Genomic DNA, 22,546 nt, shown 5'->3' on the forward strand with positions numbered 1-22,546 from the left:
GAGGTTCCACACTTGTGTCCCTGTCCCCTCTACTGTTGTGTTATTTATTTGCTAGGTGCTGTTAAAGACATACGGTAAAGATGTCCCTGCTCCACAAGACACATAAAGACAGAGCTCCCTAAGGCGTACAGCGTTAATACTTACAGTACAAGTTCCAAGCTTCAGAATTTCGCCCTCTTCTTCACACACACCCCAGCACCAGGCAGCACCTCCCACACACCACCTGAAATGTCAGCGATAGTCACGTTTGCAAGGCTTTGAGAGAAACAGTTTAAACCTATGAGCAAGAGGCATAGGTACTGCACTTCGCATTTACCTCTCTGTGTAAAGTTAGGGGCGGGGGAGACCAATGGATACATTTCGGACCAAATCATGGTCCTATTAAAGTGGAAAACTACCATAGACTTCACCCCTAAAGGAACCAAAAATGGGGAGGAGAAGCAAGTGAAAATTAAACTTTTTACCTCATGTTTAAAAACGATTTAACAGGAGAGCTGGATTTTACTCAGCTGTTAAACAAACAACCACACCATTTTGATCCAGTTTTGCAAGTTCTTGCCATATAAACCAAAACTACTTTTTGCATGAAAAGGGAAGAGGAGAGAGAGAGTTACATTACAATGAAGGGGAGAGAGTTCAAGAGAGAGAGTTACATTACAATGAAGGCAGATTTATAAACTTCAAAAAAAAACACAAAATAGCAGAATTTTTCAATTTGATCTCTGTAGCAGGTAGAGTTGGTTGGGAATTTTTGTTGGAAATATTTTCCAAAGGAAAACTCATTTTGCACAAAATTGACATTTTCCACAGGAGAATGTCAATTATGCTGCCATTTTGATTTTCTATTTGGAAAACAAAATGGAAATATTTCCTTTTGGATTGGTTTCACCTGATTCTGAATATTTGGGATTGTTGAAAGCCAGGGCTCTTTGTTTGGAGCCAGTTCAACATTAAACTGCATTTCCCTAATAGTGACACATTGCTTTATGGAAGCTGTAGTTTGGGCTCATGTTTTCTCCTATGGGCTGAGCTCCCTGGCAAGACTACATTTCTCATGATGCAATACAGTCCACTGAGCATGATACATCATACAAGTCCCATAACTACAGGTGCACGATGGAAGATCAGTGGTGTAGTGGTAAAAAAGAAAATGGGTAAACTAGCCTAAAGGAAACTCCATATTCCCTAAATGAGAAGTGGGTCTACTCTATTTACCCAAGTTTACCATCAACTACACTACTGTGGGAGATGTAGTCTGGCCAAGGAATCTGGCCCATAGGGGATAATCTGAGGTACAACACCCCCAAGGCAATGCATCACAACAGGGAAACATAGTTTAAGGCTGAAATTGACTCAAAAATGAAGCATTTATGGTCTGTTCAACAAACCAAAATGAAACAACCTTGGGCTCTCCCTTCCCCCCCCCCCCTAACCCACACCCCCTGCTGCCCCAGCTCTGGGCTCTCACCCCCCACCTGCACCCCCCCTGCTGCCCCAGCCCTGGGCTCTCCCCCCCCACCTGCACCCTCCTTCCGCCGCAGCCCTGGGTCACTGGTAACTAGCTCCCAGGGCAGGTCACTCAGCAGGAATTTTAGATGTGCACAGAACACAGACAGGATTGCCTCCCATATGGTTACAGAACTGCAGTAAAGTTGAACAATTTTCAGCTTGTGTGATTGGAGGATATCTGGATGCATATTATAAGACTGTCCTACATAAATGAGGAAAAGTTGAGGTGCCTTTATTATTCTTTTGTTCCACTCTTTCTTTCTATGGGGAATTTGCCAATGCAATATCACTGTCTTCCTTTTAAACAAACAAAAAAGCAATGGCTGTTGAAAATAGCAATTCCAGTCCTAATGACCACTGGGAAACATTTCTTGCTCAATTTTATCCTACTTTTTCTATAGCAAGTTACAGTGGATCAGTATATTTGATTTGGGAGAAATGAAGTAACAGCTGCCCAAACTGAGCTTGAGCACTCCTGAATTTTGAGGTGTTCAAATCTGGAAGGCAGGTGCTGGGGGGAGGGAGGGCTGTGGCTCTGCAGGGGAGCACGACAGCATGTATGCAGCAGCGTGTCTGGCGCTGCGCGAAGCCAGACACGCTGGTCTGAATAGCACAGTAAGGGGGTTGGGGGGTTGGAGAAGGTGTAGGGGGTTCCATAGGGGCAGTCAAGGGACAGGGAGCAGGGGGGGGTTGGATGGGGCGAAGATTCAGGGGGGGCAGGCAGGGAGAAGGGTGGGGGGTTAGATGGGTTGGGGGTTCGGAGGGGGGCAGTCAGGGGACAGGCAGCAGTTGGATAGGCATGGGAGTCCCAGGGGTTTGTCAGGGGACAGGTAGGGGGTGGGGTTCTAGGGGGGAAGTTGGGGGGGTCTCAGGAGGGGGCAGTTAGGGACAAGGAGAAAGGAGGCTTAGATAGGGGGTGGGGTCCCGGGAGGGGGCAATCAGGGGACAAGGACCAGTGGGGCTTAGATAGGGGGTGGAATCCTGGGGGGCAGTTGAGGCAGGGGTCCCGGGAGGGGGTGGTCAGGGGATAGGGAACGGGGGGTTGGATGGGTTGGGGTTTCTGTGGGGGGCAGTCGGAGGGAGTGGATGGTGGCAGGGTGGGGCTACCCTCCCTCCCCATGAAGTGTCCTATTTTTTGAAAGTTAAAATATGGTATCCCTACTCACAGTGCAGCTCTCCATTCATAGCAGGCTGCAGCATGAGGTCTCAGCTTCCTCACTCCCTCCCCCTCTTTCCTGTTGGTAGTGGCCAAGGGAATGCTGGGAAATGTAGTTCTTTCCCTGCTCCAGGGCTGGCTCTATAGGCAGGGAGCTAACCAAGGAACTACAGCTCCCAGGGCCCCCTGTTGGTTCTTAGCTCCCATGCTGGATCCCTGCCGCCCCTGCAAATGGGCTGCCCCAAGCACATGCTTGCTTTGCTGGTGTCTAGAGCCGCCCCTGGGTCTAACCCCCTTGCCAATGATGAGTGGCCATTACAGACTGCAGGTTGCCCCAGAGAAAGGGGGCTAGATGATGACTGGCAGTAGCCACTGAGGCAAGGTGGGCATGGGGGAAGGGGTTCCCTTGGGCGGGGAGACCCAGAGTGGGGGTGCACTGCTGGGGGGCAGCACCCCAAGATAAGGGTCACCGCAGGCCGGGAGGGATGCAGGGCCTGAAGTATGGTGGTGGAGACCAGGAAGCAAGTACCGGTAGGGAGACTCCGGCCAGCAGAAGGTGCTCTGAGGCTGGAAAGAGCTAATTCCCAGACTGACCAGCAGGAGGCACCACGGCAGTGAGTGCCTGCCATGCTACATGCACTCAAAAACAAAACAGTGTAAAACTTTAGAGCCTACAAGTCCACTCAGTCCTACTTCTTATTCTGCCAATCACTAAGACAAATGAGTTTGTTTACATTGACAGGAGATACTGCTGCCTGCTTCTTATTTACAATGCCACCTGAAAGTGAGAACAGGCGTTCACATGGCACTTTTGTAGCCTGTGTTGCAAGGTATTTATATGCCAGATATGCTAAACATTCGTGTGCCGCTTTATGCTTCAGCCACCATTCCAGATGACATGCTTCTATGCTGATGATGCTCGTTAAAAAAATAATGTGTCAATTAAATTTGTGACTGTACTCCTTGGGGGGGGGGGGAGAATTGTATGTCTCCTGCTCTGTTTTACTTGCATTCTGCATATATATTTCATGTTATAGCAATCTCAGATAATGACCCAGCACATGTTGTCCAATTTAAGAACACTTTCACTGCAGATTTGACAAAATGCAAAGAAGGTACCAGTGTGAGATTTCTAAAGACAGCTACAGCACTCGACCCAAGGTTTAAGAATCTGAAGTGCCTTCCAAAATCTGAGAGGGACGAGGTGTGGAGCATGCTTTCAGAAGTCTTAAAAGAGCAACACAGAACCCGAATCACCAAAAAAGATGCTGGTGGCATCCGACTCAGATAATGAAAATGAACATGCGTCGGTCCGCACTGCTTTAGACCGTTTTCAAGCAGAGCCTATCATCAGCATGGAACCATGTCTTTTGGAATGGTGGTTGAAGCATGAAGGAACATATGAATCTTTAGCGCATCTGGCACATAAATATCTTGCAACGCCAGCTACAAAAGTACCATGCAAATGCCTGTTCTCACTTTCAGGTGACATTGTAAACAAGAAACGGCCAGTATTATCTCCTGCAAATTGTAACCAACCTTGTTTGTCTGAGTGATTGGCTGACCAAGAAGTAGGACTGAGTGGACTTGTAGGCTCAAAAGATTTACATTGTTTTATTTTTGAATGCAGGGTTTTTTTTACATAATTCTACATTTGTAAGTTCAACTTTCATGATAAAAAGATTGCACTACAGTACTTTTATTTTTTACAGTGCAAATATTTGTAATAAAAATAAATATAAAATGAGCACTGTACACTTTGTATTCTGTGTTGTAATTAAAATTAATATATTTGAAAATGTAGTAAACATCCAAAAATATTTAAAATAAATGGTATTCTATTGTTGTTTAACAGCACAATTAATCATGCAATTATTTTTTTCCTTAAATTTAGATTCATTATTCTGACAAATGCTGAAGCTCTTGTACAGGCAAAACTTCCATCAGGCACCTGCTAGTGTAACCCACACACCTGCTGGGTATGGTGCTCTGTCCCATTGAGTGGCACCGAGACCAGTTAGTGCGAGATTAATGTGTTTGCTCTACAGCCTTAGCTACCAACCCGTTGGCTTTTAGCTCATGCAGCAGAGGCTTATGCACTAAGCTCCAGAGGCCCCAGGTTCAATCCCACCCGCCACTGACTGGTGTCTGTTGGTGTTACACTAGCACCATTTATTATTACCTTTAAAACTATTTCACTTTTGAACAAAAAAAACAGCATTTTCACTTTATTCTTTTCACAATTATCATTGGATAGAAATTTGCAGAAGCCACCGAGTTCAGATAAGCCCCCTATTGACAAACATGCAGCCACAGGTACAAAACAAACCAATGGCCTTTCTGAAGATATAGGCCCAACTTTTCTTCTTGAGCAAGATCTGATCAAAGCAGAGGGGAAAGGGAATTGCCAAGGAACTGGTTAGAGTTTCCTGAGTCTCCACCCCCAGCAGGGCCAGCTCTAGGCACCAGCAAAACAAGCTGGTGCTTGGGGCGGCACATTTTTAGGGGCGGCATTCTGGCGCGGGCCATGCTGCCCCTAAAAATGTGCCCTGGCCACCCTAACTCACCTCCACTGCTGCCACTCGCGCGCCGCTGCTCGCCCTCCCTCCCAGGCTCTCAAACCTGGGAGGTAGGGGGAGATCCCGAGCAGCTGCGACGCGCGAAACAGCTGATTCGCGCACCGCGGCCACTCGGGATCTCCCCCTCCCTCCCGGGTTTGAGAGCCTGGGAGGGAGGGGGAGACCCTGAGTGGCCGCGGCCCACGCGCTGCTTCTCCCTCTCCCTCCCTCCCTCCCTCCTTGAGAGCCTGGGGGGAGGAGGCAGGGCTGGGGATTTGGGGAAGGGGCGGGGTTGAGGCGGGGCCGGGGGTGGGGTAAGAAAAAAACGTGGGGGGGCGGCCGAAGTTGTTTTCGCTTAGGGCGGCAAAAATCCTAGAGCTGACCCTGACCCCCAATCCATGTTAGAGCAGCCTGAGGACTGCTCTAACCTACACCAGCTGGCAACATTCCCCAAGCAACCATCTCTCACCTGAAGATAGCTGAGGTGCAGTACACTCTAGCCATAGCCCCTCCCTGACCCAGACACAGCCTCTATGCTGGAGTTGTGGCTTTAAACCCACTAGAGACTCCCTCATACTAGGGAAATCCCTAGAAAGAGGGGATCCGAGCAGTTTTCACTCCCTTTGTGCCACCTGTGTAGCAGAAAATAACATTTCATAGTCAGTTAAAAAGGACAACCTCAATCATGTTGATGGATTTGGTTTTTTTAAAAAATATATCAGAGCTGATGGTCATTCAATGAAATTAAATGACAAAGACATTTAAAAGAAAGAAAAGAAAATATTTATTCACACAGTGCAGAGCCTGTCCAGTAATTTATTCATTGTCACAGGAGATCTTGGAGTTAAATATTTAGCTTGAATTTTAAAACTGGCTGGGTAGTTTTATAACTGATAATAAAATTTATTGTTCCGCATCCTTAAGTGGCGTAATAAAATCTTATGCTTCAAACAATACACAGATTGCTGCAAAGGTCAAGGAGAACATTTTTCTCTAGTATTCAGTGTCATGCAATTGGCCAAGGGCATTATTGGTTTGTTTGTTTTGTTGCCTCCTTTCAAATATCCTATCAACCACCATCAGAGGCAGGAAACCACACTGGAAGGATCAATATTCTCGTGCACTATGGAAAATCCTTTGTTTGTAATTAGCTTTTTACCCTACCATACAATTCAATGTACTAATGCATAACGGCCTTCAAACAAATTATCTCAAAATGCTGTACAGTGAGGGAGGCTAGAGAAATGTTGTGCAAAATTGGACGAACCAACTTGAATGCAAGCAGAAAGAGAAGTGATGACTAGAGATGGCGCAGGGGACAAGAAAGAGAGCTGAAATATCAAAGCAAGAATTAATCCTATGTGTTTGTACAGAGGGCTGCTCCACTTTCACAGGGCGAATCTCTCCCTAGCTAGCTGCCTCAGAGACACTTTCCCTGGACTCAAAGGGGGCTACCCATAGTCAAGACTCATGCATTGGAACAGTTATCTTGGATGAGGTGAGGTGCTGGAGGAAGATTCAGAGAGGAAACATATCCTTCCTACCAAACAGCCAACATCATGCAGGAAATCCACAAAAACATTAACATAGCCTGAGGCAGAGTCATTTCCTTTGTGGCACCCTCTCGGCACTGTACATAAGAACATAAGAATGGCCCTACTGGGTCAGACCAAAGGTTCATCTAGCCCCGTAGCCTGTCTTCTGACAGTGGCCAATGCCAGGTGTCCCAGAGGGAATGAACAGAACAGGTAATCATCAAGTGATCCATCCCCTGTCGCTCATTCCCAACTTCTGGCAAACAGAGGCTAGGGACATCATTCCTGCCCATCCTGGCTAATAGCTATTGATGGATCTATCCTCCATGAATGTATCTAGCTCTTTTTTGAATCCTGTTATGGTCTTGGCCGTCACAACATCCTCTGGCAAGGAGTTCCACAGGTTGACTGTGTGAAGAACAACTTCATTTTGTTTGTTTTAAACCTGCTGCCTATTAATTTCATTTGGTGACCCCTAGTTCTTGTGTTATGAGAAGTAGTAATCAAGACTTCCTTATCTACTTTCTCTACACCAGTCATGATTGTATAGACTTCAATCATATCTCCCCTTAGCCGTCTCTTTTCCAAGCTGAAAAGTCCCAGTCTTATTAATCTCTCCTCATACGGAAGCCGTTCCATACCCATAATCATTTTTGTTGCCCTTTTCTGAACCTTTTCCAACTCCAATATATCTTTTTTGAGATGGGGTGACCACATCCGCACACAGAATTCCAGATGTGGGCATACCATGGATTTATATAGCGGCAACATGATATTTTCTGTCCTATTATAATAGATAATTATCTATCCCTTTCTTAATTATTCCCAGCATTATGTGCACTTTTTTGGCTGCTGCTGCGCATTGAGTGGATGTTTTCAGAGAACTATCCACAATGACTCCAAGATCTCTTTTTTGAGTGGTAACAGCTGTGACAGACCCAGAGCAGTGGGGTACAGGAGTCTGGTAGAGGGCAAATATACTGGTCACTGGATGAGTAGTTTTCTGTTCCCTGAGTGACCAGAGAAGGGGCTGCACTAGAGTAATCAGGAACCTGCTAGAACCAGTTAAGGCAGGCAGGCTAATTAGGACACCTGGAGCCAATTAAGAAGAAGCTGCTAGAATCAATTAAGGCAGGCTAATCAAGGCACCTGGGTTTTAAAAGGAGCTCACTTCAGTTTGTGGTGCAAGTGTGAGGAGCTGGGAGCAACAGGTGCAAGGTGCTGAGAGTGAGAGGGTGTGCGTCCGGAGGACTGAGGAGCACAAGCATTATCAGACACCAGGAGGAAGGTCCTGTGGTGAGAATAAGGAAGGTGTTTGGAGGAGGCCATGGGGAAGTAGCCCAGGGAGTTGTAGCTGTCATGCAGCTGTTACAGGAGGTACTATAGACAGCTGCAGTCCACAGGACCCTGGGCTGGAACCCGGAGTAGAGGGCGGGCCTGGGTTCCCCCCCAAACCTCCCAATTGACCTGGACTGTGGGTTCTTCCAGAGGGGAAGGTCTCTGGGCTGTTCCCCAACCCACATGGTGAATCTCTGCGGCAAGAAAATCCACCAATAAACGCAGGACCCACCAAGATAGAGGAGGAACTTTGTCACACAGCTAATTTAGACCCCATCATTTTATATGTGTAGTTGGGATTATGCCTTCCAGTGTGCTTTACTTTGCATTTATCAACATTAAATTTCATCTGCCATTTTGTTGCCCAGTCACCCAGTTTTGAGAGATCCTTTTGTAGCTCTTCGTAGTCTGCCTGGGTCTTAACTATCTTTAGTAATTTTGTATCATCTGTAAATTTTGCCACCTCACTGTTTACCCCTTTTTCCAGATCACTTATGAATATGTTGAATAGGACTGGTCCCAGAACAGACCCCTGGGGGACACCACTATTTACCTCTCTCCATTCTGAAAACTGTAGAACCTGCAGCCTCTCCTTGAGGAAGTATTTCAGGAGCAGTGGCTTGGTAGAGGGAAGAGGTAAGGTCCCTGGAATCTGTGCACCCAAGGCCTCTCCAGAGATAGCTCTAGCCCCTGCAGCTTCATGGGATTTCCTGTTCCATGGAGGACAGAATGAATTGGACAACTTGACCCAGGATCCAAAGTGCCACCAATTAAGGTATGCACACAGAAAAGAACCACAATCAATGTGGCCTAGACGCTGAACTACTGACAAGACTGATATGTCAGGCAAGACACTTGGATGAGAAGATGCACCTGGGAGCAAGACAGTAGAGCCCACAAGTCAGTGATTACTGTTATTGATGATCAATACTGTTCTCAATAGAAAGGTACGTATGGTGCTGATGAACCAAAACAATTCTCTTTCACTGAATCGTCACTATTATTGTTCACACCATTTTTCAGTAACTCATCACCATTTAAATGTAATGGAAGGACTTGGCCCCTTTTGTATTTGGTGGGAATTTTGTGACATCAAGGGGCAGGAGGCAGGTGTATCTTAGCTGTATTTATAGACTTCCCAAAGTTTCAGACATCAAAGAAATCCTAGCCATCTCAGTCTCTCTTTTCTAGAGAAAAGATGCCAGCACACCCTGAAGTCGTAATTGCCCAGCTGGGGGGAAAATAACCACTAAAACATCCTGCTTTCCCTCCCAGGCTACATCAGCAGGCCCAGCAGACCTTTTTACTGAAGTTGTGTCATCAGGAAATTTTAAGACAATCACATGTGTTCAAACATGACTGAAAGTGCAATTGTGTGTTTGCTGACATGGAAAGCTGGCCTTGGGCTTTTGAAAGCCCTTTCTAAGAAGAGTCAATAAGGGACCATCTGTTCCCAGGATGTGTGCCAACATCCTGCATTCACTGAACATATGGATGAAAAATCCCACTTATGTGAATTCCTTGCTTGAATTAGACAAGAACATTGTTTCTTGTTTGATTTCATTCAGATTCAAATAATGGTGCCCAGTGGAGGAGTTGGAGTACACATGTATATTTTATATTATTTTTATCATATTTAAAAAGAAAGTTTTTAACAGTTACTGGGACAACCCACATGGGTGGAAGTTTTATGGTTGGTTGTGTCCGTGTTAGCACATGAAGCTGATTCCAATACCCATGTGGAACAGACAAAAAAAATATTACAGCATATGGCAAATGTATTGCATTAGAGCCTTTCCTGCCTCATTAAGATGTACAAATGTGATTGGCCCATGCATAAGAATTAGCAAATTAGCTATCCTGAGATATTGTCACTTGTCCAGTGCTTAATTTGTAATGAAAGAGGTGCTGGGGCTCAAGCAATTTTTTTACATTCATAACTGATGCAGCAAGCCTAGAGGGGCCGGGGCTATGAACTGCCAGCCTAGAGGTGCCGGGGCTATGAACTGCCAGCCTAGAGGTGCCGGGGCTATGAACTGCCAGCCCAGAGGTGCCAGGGCTCAGCCCTGGCAAGTCCTGGCACAAAGTAAGTATTGAGAAAATCCTGACCTGAGGGGGAGATGATCAGGCAGCAGGAGCTTGAGGAGCTAGTGCTGGCTTGAAGCAGCAGCTTTAGGGAGCAAGTTTGGCTCCTGCAGAGACACTGAACTGTGACCTAGCTCTGAGACAGAGGGCTGAAAACCCCCTCCAACTAAGGGGAGAGAGATACTGAATGGGGGTTGAGAGCTGGAAGGCCGGCATGTACTTGAGGACAGAATAAATTGGACCCCAAGTGGGGAATGTTTTAATTTCCTCTGCACTATGTTGAGTGTGTTTGAGGAGCCCTGAAGAAGGAGGAAAACAGAAGCAGGGGGCCATAGAGTGACCTCTGGCCACAAGAGGGTAGACGGGAGGCAGAAACCACATTATAGGAAGCATGTTCAACTGAAGATCTAGATTTCAGGAAATTATCAATGACCTTACAAACTAAGGCCATCTCTACACTACAGACTTATGTTGACTAAAGTTATGTTGGATACAGCCACCACAGCTAGTACGTAGGTAGTGCATATGCAGACCTGGTGGCCTGTGTTGAGAGTGCACGTACTCACCAGAAGTGCTTGTACCAACACAGAGCGTGGTGCACCATGGCTAGGCGTGCAACTCGCCAACATCTGTCTTTTGGGAAGTTTTGGCAATGCATGATGGGGCCAAAACAAGTCGTGCAGAGTGACTGGGAACATAGGGTCAATTTCCCAGCATGCAACTGTCTCCAACTCCATCCCATAATGTTATCTGTATCACATAATTTTCACACCTTTTTTTCAAAATCCCACCCGTACTGCGGCTACAGAGAGGGAAGATGCCTGGGCGCTAGCAGTCAGAGCCTACGCCTTCCACATACCTCGTTCCTTCTCCAAGTCAGGAATTGTACTCCCAGGTGGAACTGCCCCTGGTATACAGGGGTCTGCCCCTTTCTTTTGGAGCCATTCTAACAACACCCCAGGCAGCGGTGCCGCTCCCCAAGTGGGGGGGGTCTATTCTTGCTCGGGCTGCTTCGCCTTTTTCTTCCCCTCGCCCCACAGTGGGATACTTAGCAGTGGCATCCTTTTCTTCCTGCAGTGGGTCACTAGCCTACCACCTTCTACACAGGCTCGAACCGGACCCGCTCAAGAAGCTATTAGAGGGCACCAGGGGATTTACATCTAATTCTCTTCCTTGCACTACACCAGCACTCAACAGTGGCGTCCTTTTCTCCCTGCAGTGGATTGCTAGCCTACCACATTTTCACTCAGGCTCGAGCCGGACCCACTCAAGAGACCACTGGGGGGCACGAGGGGACCCCTACTCTTGAGTCAAATCCTCCACTAAGCTGCCCGCATTCTCCACCATTAATGTTACCCAAAATTGGGCCAGCTAGTAAGCTTAGGGAGGACTAATGACCCACCAGAGTTTGGCAGAAAGCAGCACGTTTATTGTACTGATAGCTAAGCTCAAAAGAAGTGGGGGGTCACACTCACACTCGCATACTCATGCTCCCAAGACAGGCACAGCACTGGAGATGTTAGGATCCTTGAAGGTAAGTGTCCCATAGCACAGTGATGGACGGTGTGATGAAGGTAAGTCTTCCCAAGGCACGATGGAATGGAATGCAGAGAACCACTGGCCAGGTAGTCCGGGCGAAGGGCCTTCACGGGAGGTACAAGCTTGTGAGTGCACTCCTGAGCACATGGCCCTTTCCCCTTTTAAGGACCTGCTCCTCATGGCCTGCGACTAGAGATCACTTGGCCGCATCTGGTTGGTCACACTCCACCTCAGGCAGTGTCCATGCAATGTCCATGCATTTGGTGTGTGATACCTGTGTGCTGCCCCGGCTCTGCAGATCGCCGGCACACCAGACCCCGAGAGAACCTCCAATGACCACAGACTCCGATAAGGTACAAAGGCACCCGGCCAGGTTTATTGTCAAACTAAGCACAATAATAGTTCCCCGCAGACTCTACAGGATATACTACGAATATGTGCCCTTTGACAATGGACCGGCTCAGTCAGTGGCAGGACTCTCCACTGCCCCCTAGGTCAGACAAAAACGTCCACTCAGGGATGCATTCTTATACCCAGGTACAAACAGGTTACACATCATTGAACACACTGAGGTACAGCCCCTCTATGCATTAGGATGTTGCCTTTCTCCTGGTACAGGTTGGTTCAACCAAATAAGTCTATTCATCATGCTGTCTATCCATCATATTGTCCTTTTATACTGTTTTTAGGCTGGGTCTGCCTGTTCCTTGATACCTGTGTGGGATGTGTTCGTATCTGGCTGTTCTGGTGCCGTCCTGGCACACGTTCTTTTAGCAGCCTTCCTCTTGCCAACTTCTGTGAGCAGGGCTTGCCTCTGGCTCACAGCCTAACTTTGCTTTATGTTAGCAACATCTTGACCATTACTTCAGTTCAGGCCTCAGGCCTCATACCGGGCCTCTGATACCAAAGGTTTATGTCTCAGGGCCTCAAGTTACTACACCCCATAGGGTTACCATATTTCAAGTTCCCAAATAGGAGGGCACTGCTGTGGGGAGAGGAACGGGGGATCTTTTGGGTACAGTTGGGGGTTCTGAAGGGGTGTATGTACTGGGAGGGGATATTTGGGCTGTTGGAGGGGGTAGTTGGAGGGTGTTGGAGGTGTGTGCGAACTGGGAGGGAATATTTGGGGGGTGCTGGAGAGGTCTGCGTGTACTGGAAGAGGATATTTGGGTGGTGGTGGAAGGGGCTGCATAGGCTCCCCCCAACCCAGATACTGCGCCCATTTTCCCCCAGAGCCCAGTCATGGGGCCAGACACCCACACACAGTCCCCTGAGCCCAGCCATGGGACGACCCCCGGCCCTGGTGACTGCACCTCCAACCCCGCAAAGCCCAGCCACAGGCTCCGCTCCATACAGCTTCTTTACTGTCTTGCTGGGCAGAGATGACCCGTACCTGCTGATAGTGGGGTGGGGCGGAGCAGAATTTAAAGGTTTGGCCATCCCTGGAACAGCTCAAGGCATGCTCCCCCCGGCAACCTGCCCCTTACCCTCAGTTTCCCCTCCCAGAAACCAGTGGTCCACAGGGTGCAGCTCATTAATATATTAATTCTGTGCAAATTCTGCATTGAACGGTGACACAGAATTCCCCCAGGAGTAACAACGTGTACTTTACCACAGTGACTGAAGAAAAACATCACTTCCTCTGACCTACCATAAGTTGCTGATCATGGATTACTGACCTTACTGCCAATTTTGGATCTGAATTTTATAAATGTCCCTGCCAGCTCCTCTAGTCCAGTGTGAAATGCTGTGGATTTCCTTAGTGTCATAGTATCATTTCCAATTGCTCAAGAATTACTTTTAAAGGATCAGTCAAGACAATCATTTACTCAAACACTGGTTAATATGTGACTCAGTCTTGTGAAAGTTGTTTGGTTTGATTTGGCTCGTTTATTCTTCAACCTTATATTGAGATTTGACTGTTTTTTGGTTTTTTTAGTGTGTGTGGGGGGCAACTAAAAGAATGCCCCAGTATTTAACAAATTGATTTGCCATTTTGTGAGTGAGAAAGTCAAAACAATCTTCAGCTCTGGATTTAATTGCAGCTTTTGCTCTCTCCATAACCAAGATCACCTGATGTGTGATCTAACATGACAGAAAACAACGAGCTAGGGAACCCCCTTAGCCCCTCCCTGCAAATCCCCATAGAGTTTAAAAAATATAATGGGGAAGAAACATGTAATGTAATTTGTAAGGCTAGGGCAGAGACTGTAGTCTTTAAATGTAAACTATAACCATGCCTGTTAAATGGTTAAAACAGCACACCACAAAATTGGCAGGGCAAGTAATGGTAACAAAGAAAGAGTTAAATGAATCAAAAGAAGCTACACAGCCCTGGAATGCTCCCACCCCCCTTGCAGGGTGGCAAGCAGCCCAGAGACAACCAGCACAGGAACAGAATAAACCATTGGAAACAGCTGCAAGGAACTTACGAAAAATACATGTGCAGTCCCCTGTTATAAATATTGGTGATAAATATTGGGGGAGGGATAGCTCAGTGGTTTGAGCATTGGCCTGCTAAACCCAGGGTTGTGAGTTCAGTCCTTGAGGGGGCCAGTTAGGGATCTGGGGCAAAAATCTGTCTGGGGATTGGGCCTGCTTTGAGCAGGAGGTTAGACTAGATGACCTCATGAGGTCTCTTCCAACCCGGATATTCTATTCTATGAAACAGCAGGCTTCAGGTAGCTACCCTATGCCTAAAGAATGGGTCCCGAAGTGGGAAAAGATGGCCCTAGTAAAATTAAAAGATGAAACGGGGTCCACTGCAGTCCAACCACTAACTTATGATAAAAGCCAGGTTCCGGTTAAACCTAGACTGGTGCCTGTCAGAATGGGACAAGTAAGTGCACAGATGGAAAAAGTAGCACACAATACTTTCACTGAATTTGTAAATCACATGAAGGAAAAAAAATGAAACAGAACACATTAGAAGACAGGAGCTGTGACTTGATTGCAGGGGAGTGAATAAAAAAGAATTTCAAAGTAAAAAACCAAAATTAAGCAGATTAACACCTAGAATTGATGCATTAACACATGGAGTTGCCCAAAAACAGTTAACTACAGTAAAAAAAGGCACTCGTGCCATCCATTTGGCGTGCAGACAAAAGCAACAGACACAGAGGGAACAAATTCAGATTTTACAAGAGCAGGTAACTACCACCATTCTCCTCTCAAAGCCAGGATAAAAACTAGGGGCGCAGTTCCCAACTGTGCAGGTTCCCAACTGCTTTGACCCCCGCAACCACATTCTGCGCTCATATCTAAAAATATAACCTTCTTTCTCAAATATTTTTACATATCGGTTAAGTTTTTTCCTTTATATGCTTTCTCAGTTTGCTAAACTCGCGACTGCTGCCTATACTTTCAAATACCTTAATACAGTTAATCTCTCTTGGCTCAGGTCTCGCTACCTTCCTAGGTTGCTCTTCACCCCTCCCCCCCTTATCCCCCACCTCTCCTCACTTTGGCTCTCTCTTTGTTTAAAAGTTATAGTTTTTACAGAAACCTCCAAAAGATAAAGCAATTGAAAACAGAACAAAACAAGAAACAAAAAGAAAACAAGGTAAAAACTTTACTTTAAATAAATCCAGTAAATTAATTATTTTAACCCTTCAGGAATGCAACAGCTGGAATTATTCCTAACTTTCTTGAAGATAGATGCACACTCTGCTTCTAATCCTAACCACTCACTAATATTTGAAACATGGGCTTTTCTTATTTCCATATAGCAGAGTTTTAAAAGAATGTTAATTATAAAGTAATGCAAAATTCCTTGTTACCAAATTAATACAAGGAATTTGGCAAATATTAATATATTTTTATCAATTTTTGTTAAGTTTTAAATAAGGTAATAATTGTTTATTCAAATGTTTAACCCTTTTTAATGTTTTGTTTTTGTTTGCCTTATTTTGTATAGTTTTGAATAGAATTCTGGCGCCATTTCTTTTTAATTGTAAGTTTGTCCTGTATGTCATGTGTGTTGTCCTGTGTTGTATGTTGTGTGTGTCACGTGACTATTTTTTATTATTTTTATTTTGTTGCAACAAAAGTCAATTTTATACCCTTTTAAAAACATATGTATATGTGGTACCACACTATTTTAAGATTATGGTTGGGGTATAACCATCATATTATTATTAATACCATTTTTTTCAAAGTTCAACAAGGTCTCAGTTATAAAATATATGTACATATATTTCTGCCTCAACAAATAATAAGATTGCAAACAAAAATAATTCTCTTTTAGTAATCACAGTTTTGTTTTTTAAGTTTTTGTTTTTATTTGTTATTCAAAGAAAAAATTTAAGGGAAAACCTCAACATTAAGGAAAGATAATATTAACAAAATGTCAATTTCTTATTTGGGTTTTTATAAACTTGTTTGGGTTTTTTTTTTAAAACTTGTTTGCACTTCTAAATATAGTTATAAGAATGTGATAGCAAAAATGTTTAAAATTAACAATTTATGCATAAAGCTAACCAAACAATTTCAACAGGTTTCCACCTTTGGCTCCCACACATAACAAAGCATCATGAAAGTTTAATACCTTCAAAGTATTTGCATGGACATGTATTTAAAATTTATTTTGGTTTAATTTTATAGTTGGTTTAATTTTATACACTTTTATTTTGTTATGTTATGTTAATTGGAAGCAGTGGTTGTTAAAGTTTGTGCTTCTAAACAGTTAACAAGAGTGAAGTTGGTATCACAAGCAAAGTAACTCTAAAAAGCTTGTTAAAATCATGTTACTAACTCTTTTTCTGAAACAAAGTGTTCAGCAAGGGAAAGCAATACACCTTCTCATGGAAGATTGTGAGCATCTATTTTAGCCGTTAAGCATTACATTCAGTATAAAATATTAGTAATGCACCTCAAGTGAAAATGAATGTCTGTACAACAATTGCAAAAGTATAGTTTGTGTATAAAAGACTTGGTCCCTATTACATTGTAAACACTAAATTAATCTGTGTATTAAATTTGGGTTACTAAAAACAAGAGAAATGTAAAAACAAACAAAAACTTTATTATATTAACTAACTTAAGAACAAAGACACCAGAAGATATCTGTATACAGTGAAGCAACCCCCAAGCATCAAGAAAAGAAAAATGAATTATTGCATAAATAAGAGACTGGTCAAATACACCTCTATCTACCATCTATGGACAATTAATGTAACAATCAGCTAAAAACCACTAGCTGGACCAGGATAAACTGTCATTTAATTTCAACTTCGTTACTGTGTAAAAACAACTGTATTAGTGCTGTACTATTGCTGTATTGTATTATTGCTGTACAACATTTGCAATGTGCATAACCTTGCTAAACTGTTTAACTAACACACAGGTAAAAATCAACAAATGAATGGCAGCAAACAACATGAAGGCAAGGAAAAAACAAATGGGTAAAGAAATTAAGTTACACGGTAACTACAGTTGGGTAAACAAATTCCGTGTTAGTACCTGTCATAATGTGGGTTACTGACACTGCATCCTAACTAAGACACGTGTTATTCAAAACAATCTTCCTCAGTATCTGGATACCAATACTACAGCCTGACACAGCAATATTTGATACATAACTTACTGAATGGACAGTAAACAATCTGGAAAACACCATTCATAAAAACAGCTGGATCTATGTCAACTACTAGTGTATGACGGGGCAATGCAATCCATGGAAGAGAGAAGCTAGACATTCCTGTTTCCTGCCCAGCAAAGCTTACCAGAGGGTGACAAACAGCAGTAACGGTGACCCATAACATGAATGCACAGTACTGGGTAGTAAATAATTACCATATATTTATATTTAAAGGCCTCAGTGGTAGTGTCAGTAATCCAAATTTCTGTTTTACTTCTCATATACATAGCACTGTGGGACACATTATTACAATCCCTATCCCAGTATTTCAAAACCCTCAGCCTACTACTAATAATGATACAGATGGTAACTGTAATTGCCCTAATAAAAGTGGGTTGCTGTCTGCAGTACCACAAGGGCCAAACTATAACACCAGATTGGAAAAACATAGTTATGCTTGGACATAAGGTGGTGTCATATGTACACATATATACTATACATATATACCCATATACACTACAAATATATATGCCGTATCCATATTATTCATATATATTAATTATCTGGGAGTGCCTCTAAGACTCAATCATAGTACTACATTCCTCAGTCATGGTCCCAGGCCTAACATTCCCAGGCCCACCATAAGGGACTTGAAAGAATTGGATAATAAAATCTGTCTACCAGTTGTACAAGGGAATGTGCAGACTAAGGAAAAGATGGGGCATGAGTATATGGATGGTGAAATGAGGTGACCACATAACAGTATTTAGCCCACTGGGTTATCTTCAGTCCATGTATTATGCTTTTCTGGGACGACAGGTAAACATCCTCCCCATAAAAAGACAAAAAGTGGGGGAATGTAGTAAGATGAGGCCCTGAGACATAAACCCTTGGTATCAGAGGCCCGGTATGAGACCTGAGGCCTGAACTGAAGTAATGGTCAAGATGTTGCTAACATAAAGCAAAGTTAGGCTGTGAGCCAGAGGCAAGCCCTGCTCACAGAAGTTGGCAAGAGGAAGGCTGCTAAAAGAACGTGTGCCAGGATGGCACCAGAACAGCCAGGTACGAACACATCCCACACAGGTATCAAGGAACAGGCAGACCCAGCCTAAAGACAGTATAAAAGGACAATATGATGGATAGACAGCATGATGAATAGATTTATTTGGTCGAACCAACTTGTACCAGGGGTCGGCAACATTTGGCATGTGGCTCGTCAAGGTAAGCATCCTGGCGGGCTGGGCCACTTTATTTACCTGCTGACGCGGCAGGTTCGGACGATCGTGGCCCCCACTGGCCGCGGTTCGCCGTCTCGGGCCAATGGGGACGGCAGGAAGCGGTGACCAGCACATCCCTTGCCCGCGTCACTTCCCGCCACCCCCATTTGCCCGGGACGGTGAACTGCGGGCAGTGGGAGCTGCAATCAGCCGAATCTGCTGTGTCAGCAGGTAAATAAACTGGCCCGGCCCGCCAGGGTGCTTACCCTGGCGAGCCGCATGACAAAGGTTGCCGACCCCTGCCCTAATGCATAGAGGGGCTGTACCTCAGTGCGTTCAATGATGTGTAACCTGTTTGTACCTGGGTATAAGAATGCATCCCTGAGTGGACGTTTTTGTCTGGCCTAGGGAGCAGTGGAGAGTCCTGCCACTGACTGAGCCGGTCCATTGTCAAGGGGCACATATTCATAGTATGTCCTGTAGATAGAGTCTGCGGGGAACTATTACCGTGTTTCATTTGACAATAAACCTGGCCGGGTGCCTTTGTAGCTTATCGAAGTCTGTGGTCATTGGGGGTTCTCTCAGGGTCTGCTGTGCCAGCGATCTGCAGAGCCGGGGCAGCACACAGAGGGAACACACGCATGCAGCCGACTGTTATCAACATTGAACAGAGCAGAGCACCAAACCGGTAGCATCTGACGACACGGGTGCAGGGCAGAAAAACGAGAATAGACTAAAAGAATAGACCGGAGGGTCAGAGTTTTCCCTCAAGATGTGACCAGCTGGCACATGTGGCACACTCAAACTGAGGTGGCTGACAAAAGCATAACAGAGAAAAAGGAACTGGGTTGTCACCGGGGGTTCTTTAACTCCTGGGGGAATCTTTTTTGTTGTCTGTATTGTTACAGATATACTTGTTGACACATATTTTCAAATAAATTACCAAAATAATTGAAACTGGTGTGATTATATTGTGTTATTTTGACAAATAAAATATGCAGAATTTAAAAATATTATGTGCAGATTTATTTATTTTTGGAACAGAATTTCCCCAGGAGTAACACATACTTGGATTGCAGTGCCTTTCACAGCGAGGAGACTTTTTTCAGTGGAGCAGGGGGGATGAGCAGTAGGACAAATATGTCTGGAGGGAATATGGAGTGTGTTCTAATTTTTTTAAATGTTCTTTCCCAGAGATTCCTCTCCAGCTGCTGACTAACTGTTCATATCTGCTCCTCCCTCCCTGCCCTGCACTTTCAAGACCCTGCATTACAGCCACTCTCTTCCTGGCTAAGGACAAAATCAAACTCTCTTCCAAAGCCCTTAGCATTGCTCCTTAATTGGCTGAAACAGTTGTTGTCAAGCACACTCTGATTAGGGGCTAAGTCTGCTGCCTCCTCAGCACTCAGCACCCTTGAAAGGTAACTCATTAAATGAATGTTCTATCTTCCCAAGGATTTCAGCAAGACAGGTATGGCTTTTCAGCTCCCGCTGCCCCCCGCCCAGGGGGAGGGGGAGAGAGAACACACCTGAGTGCAACTTCTAATACAATTTAAGGAGGAAAAAACAGATAAACCAAGCATGTAGCTACCACATCTAGAACGACGATCCTCTCAAGGACAGCCAGACCAAACATTAGGTATTTGACACATCAGTATGGAGCAGAAGAGTCACATATACTTATGTATAATAGGACTTGTCAACACTGGTGTTTTAGCCCCTAGTGTAACTACATCAGCAAAAGAACTTCAGTAGCTAAAAACCCCTGCATTGACAAAGTCTTAGATACATACACACAAAACCAAAGCCACATCCCTCAGAGTCTGCCTGCCAACTCCACGCAAAGTTGATTTTGGTGGATTTAATGTGCCTGTAGCCACAGGCTGTGAACTTCTGAGAGTCCTTATCAAACCCACTTTGTCCATTGTACAAGCAAGATGTAGCCATCACACAGGATGGAAGGTGGTCGGTGGGCTGGAGCGGAGTCCAGGTTGTTTGGGGGAGTTTAACTGTGTGTTTCCTTTTTTTGACTACCACCCCGGCAAAGTGAAATTAACTGACTTCCTAGGCAACATTTGGAAAAGATATAATCGTCTTAAGGATTTTTCCCCCTGAAGTGACCAATAGATAACAAATAAAGACAATTCCCACTTATAAAACATTATTCGAGTTTGATTTATTCATCTCCAAGCCTGAAACTGTCTTTAAGTGCATGAGAAATTTAACTATTTTGGCAACATATTTAAAACCCACAGACAATGTATGAGTTTGAAGTGAACAGTGGATTTTTGAGTTAGCTCAAATACAATTCATTTATAAATCTATGGCTTGCAATTCATACACAATCTGAACCAACAGGAACAGCAGCAAGCGATCTAGCAGAAAAAGGCAAAAAAAGAACTAATGACTGGAAGTTAAAGCCAGACAAATTCAAATTAGTAACAGGGCGTGAGTTCCTAACAGTGAGGATGATTAATTACTGGAACAAACTACCAAGGGAAAGGGTGGATTCTCCAACTCAAAGGGTACGTCTACACTTACCTCCGGGTCCGGCGGCAGGCAATCGATGTTCCGGGATCGATCCCGGAAGTGCTCGCCGTCGACGCCGGTACTCCAGCTCGGCGAGAGGAGTACGCGGCATCGACGGGGGAGCCTCCCTGCCGCGTCTGGTCCGCGGTAAGTTCGGACTAAGGTACTTAGAATTCAGCTACGTTATTAACGTAGCTGAATTTGCGTACCTTAGTCCGAAGTGGGGGGTTAGTGTGGACCAGGCCAAAGTCTTCTAATCAAGACTGGATGCCTTTCTAGAAGTTTAGTCAAACAAGTTGTTGGACTCACTACAAGGGTAACAGGCTAGATGAAATTCTATGGTCTGTGTTCTACAGGAGGGCAGACTAGAGATGATCTAAAGGACAGGGGATGTATCAGTCAACTGCCCAGCTCTGTTATTTCCTCTGAAGCATCTGGCACTGGCCACTGTCAGAAGACAGGATACTGGGCTAGATGGCCCATTGGTCTGACCTAGTGTGGTCATTTTTATGTCCCCCCGGCCTTAAAAATTTTTTTATGAAAAGTCACAAAATGCTGTATTGAATATAATGGGGAAGATTTGTGTAGCTCTACCCACAACTCTCATTGTCCTCAGTGCAAATTGTGTACACACATCAGAGAGTATGCTTTATAGACTCATAGACTTTAAGGTCAGAAGGGACCATTATGATCATCTAGTCTGACCTCCCGCGTGATGCAGGCCACAAAAGTTGACCCAACCCCTTTCCCTTGACTCTGTTGTTGAAGTCCCCAAATCCTGTGGTTTAGAGACTTCAAGTAGCAGAGAATCCTCCAGCTAGTGACCCCTGCCCCATGCTGCAGAGGAAGGCGATTGGCTGGGTTTGGTGGCACTTCTGCCAGTCCGAGGGGAAAAAAAACAGAGACTAAGACCAGGGTAAAATGTTTTAAACATTGTCTGCACTTGACAGCTGTGTGTCATTCACAGCTCTTGGAGCCAAAGGTTCTGTGTGGGGACAGCGGATTCCAGTAGCAGGCTCCAAAGCTGATCAAGCAGCTGGCCAAGGCTCTGAGCAGCACTGTTAAAATGCCTTATGAATGAGTCCCCGAGCAGCTAAGGTGAGTTACAGAGCCCTCTGTGAAGTTCTGATTTAAGCGGGGCCATTTGACTAGGTTCCTGGCTAATAACCTTCCTTAGTGCTTGACAGAGGTGGCTGGTGTTCTCATCCTCACTGAAGAAGTCAGGAAACAGAGGCTCAGCGAGGTGAAATGACTTGCCCAAGAACACACAGTAAATCAGTGGTAGAGCTAGGACCTAATCCCAGATCTTCTGTCTCGGTGATCTGGTGCCCATCTAGCTGCTCAGGGGGATTGCTTTGCTTGGTTTTGGGTAGGCCCTCCTTCAGCGCTCATGGGGCTGTTGGTCAGACTTGCACACACACCCTTTTTATTTCTGAACAGACACTACAGTGTCAGGAAAAACAACAAGGAGTCTGGTGGCACCTTAAAGACTAACAGATTTA

At 44.9% G+C, this 22,546-nt stretch overlaps 1 protein-coding gene across 3 annotated transcripts in view; it reads right to left on the reverse strand.

Annotated features, from left to right (window-relative positions):
* The window catches only part of LOC101947155 (organic solute transporter subunit alpha-like), a 57,443-nt gene extending 54,540 nt beyond the window's left edge, over positions 1-2,903 (reverse strand). Inside the window, exons 1-2 of one of the 3 annotated variants that reach the window (XM_065579409.1) lie at positions 2,676-2,903; positions 145-223 (exon numbers count right to left, since the gene is read on the reverse strand). The gene's annotated coding sequence lies outside the window, so the exon portion shown is untranslated. Of the gene's footprint in view, positions 1-144; positions 322-2,675 lie in introns of those variants that run through there. The other 2 variants (XM_065579399.1, XM_065579405.1) reach the window with 2 other exon arrangements.
* Positions 2,904-22,546: the final 19,643 nt, after the last annotated feature.

The sequence above is a fragment of the Chrysemys picta genome, chromosome 1 (genome assembly GCF_011386835.1).
Source record: "Chrysemys picta bellii isolate R12L10 chromosome 1, ASM1138683v2, whole genome shotgun sequence".
NCBI classification, from domain to species: domain Eukaryota; kingdom Metazoa; phylum Chordata; order Testudines; family Emydidae; genus Chrysemys; species Chrysemys picta.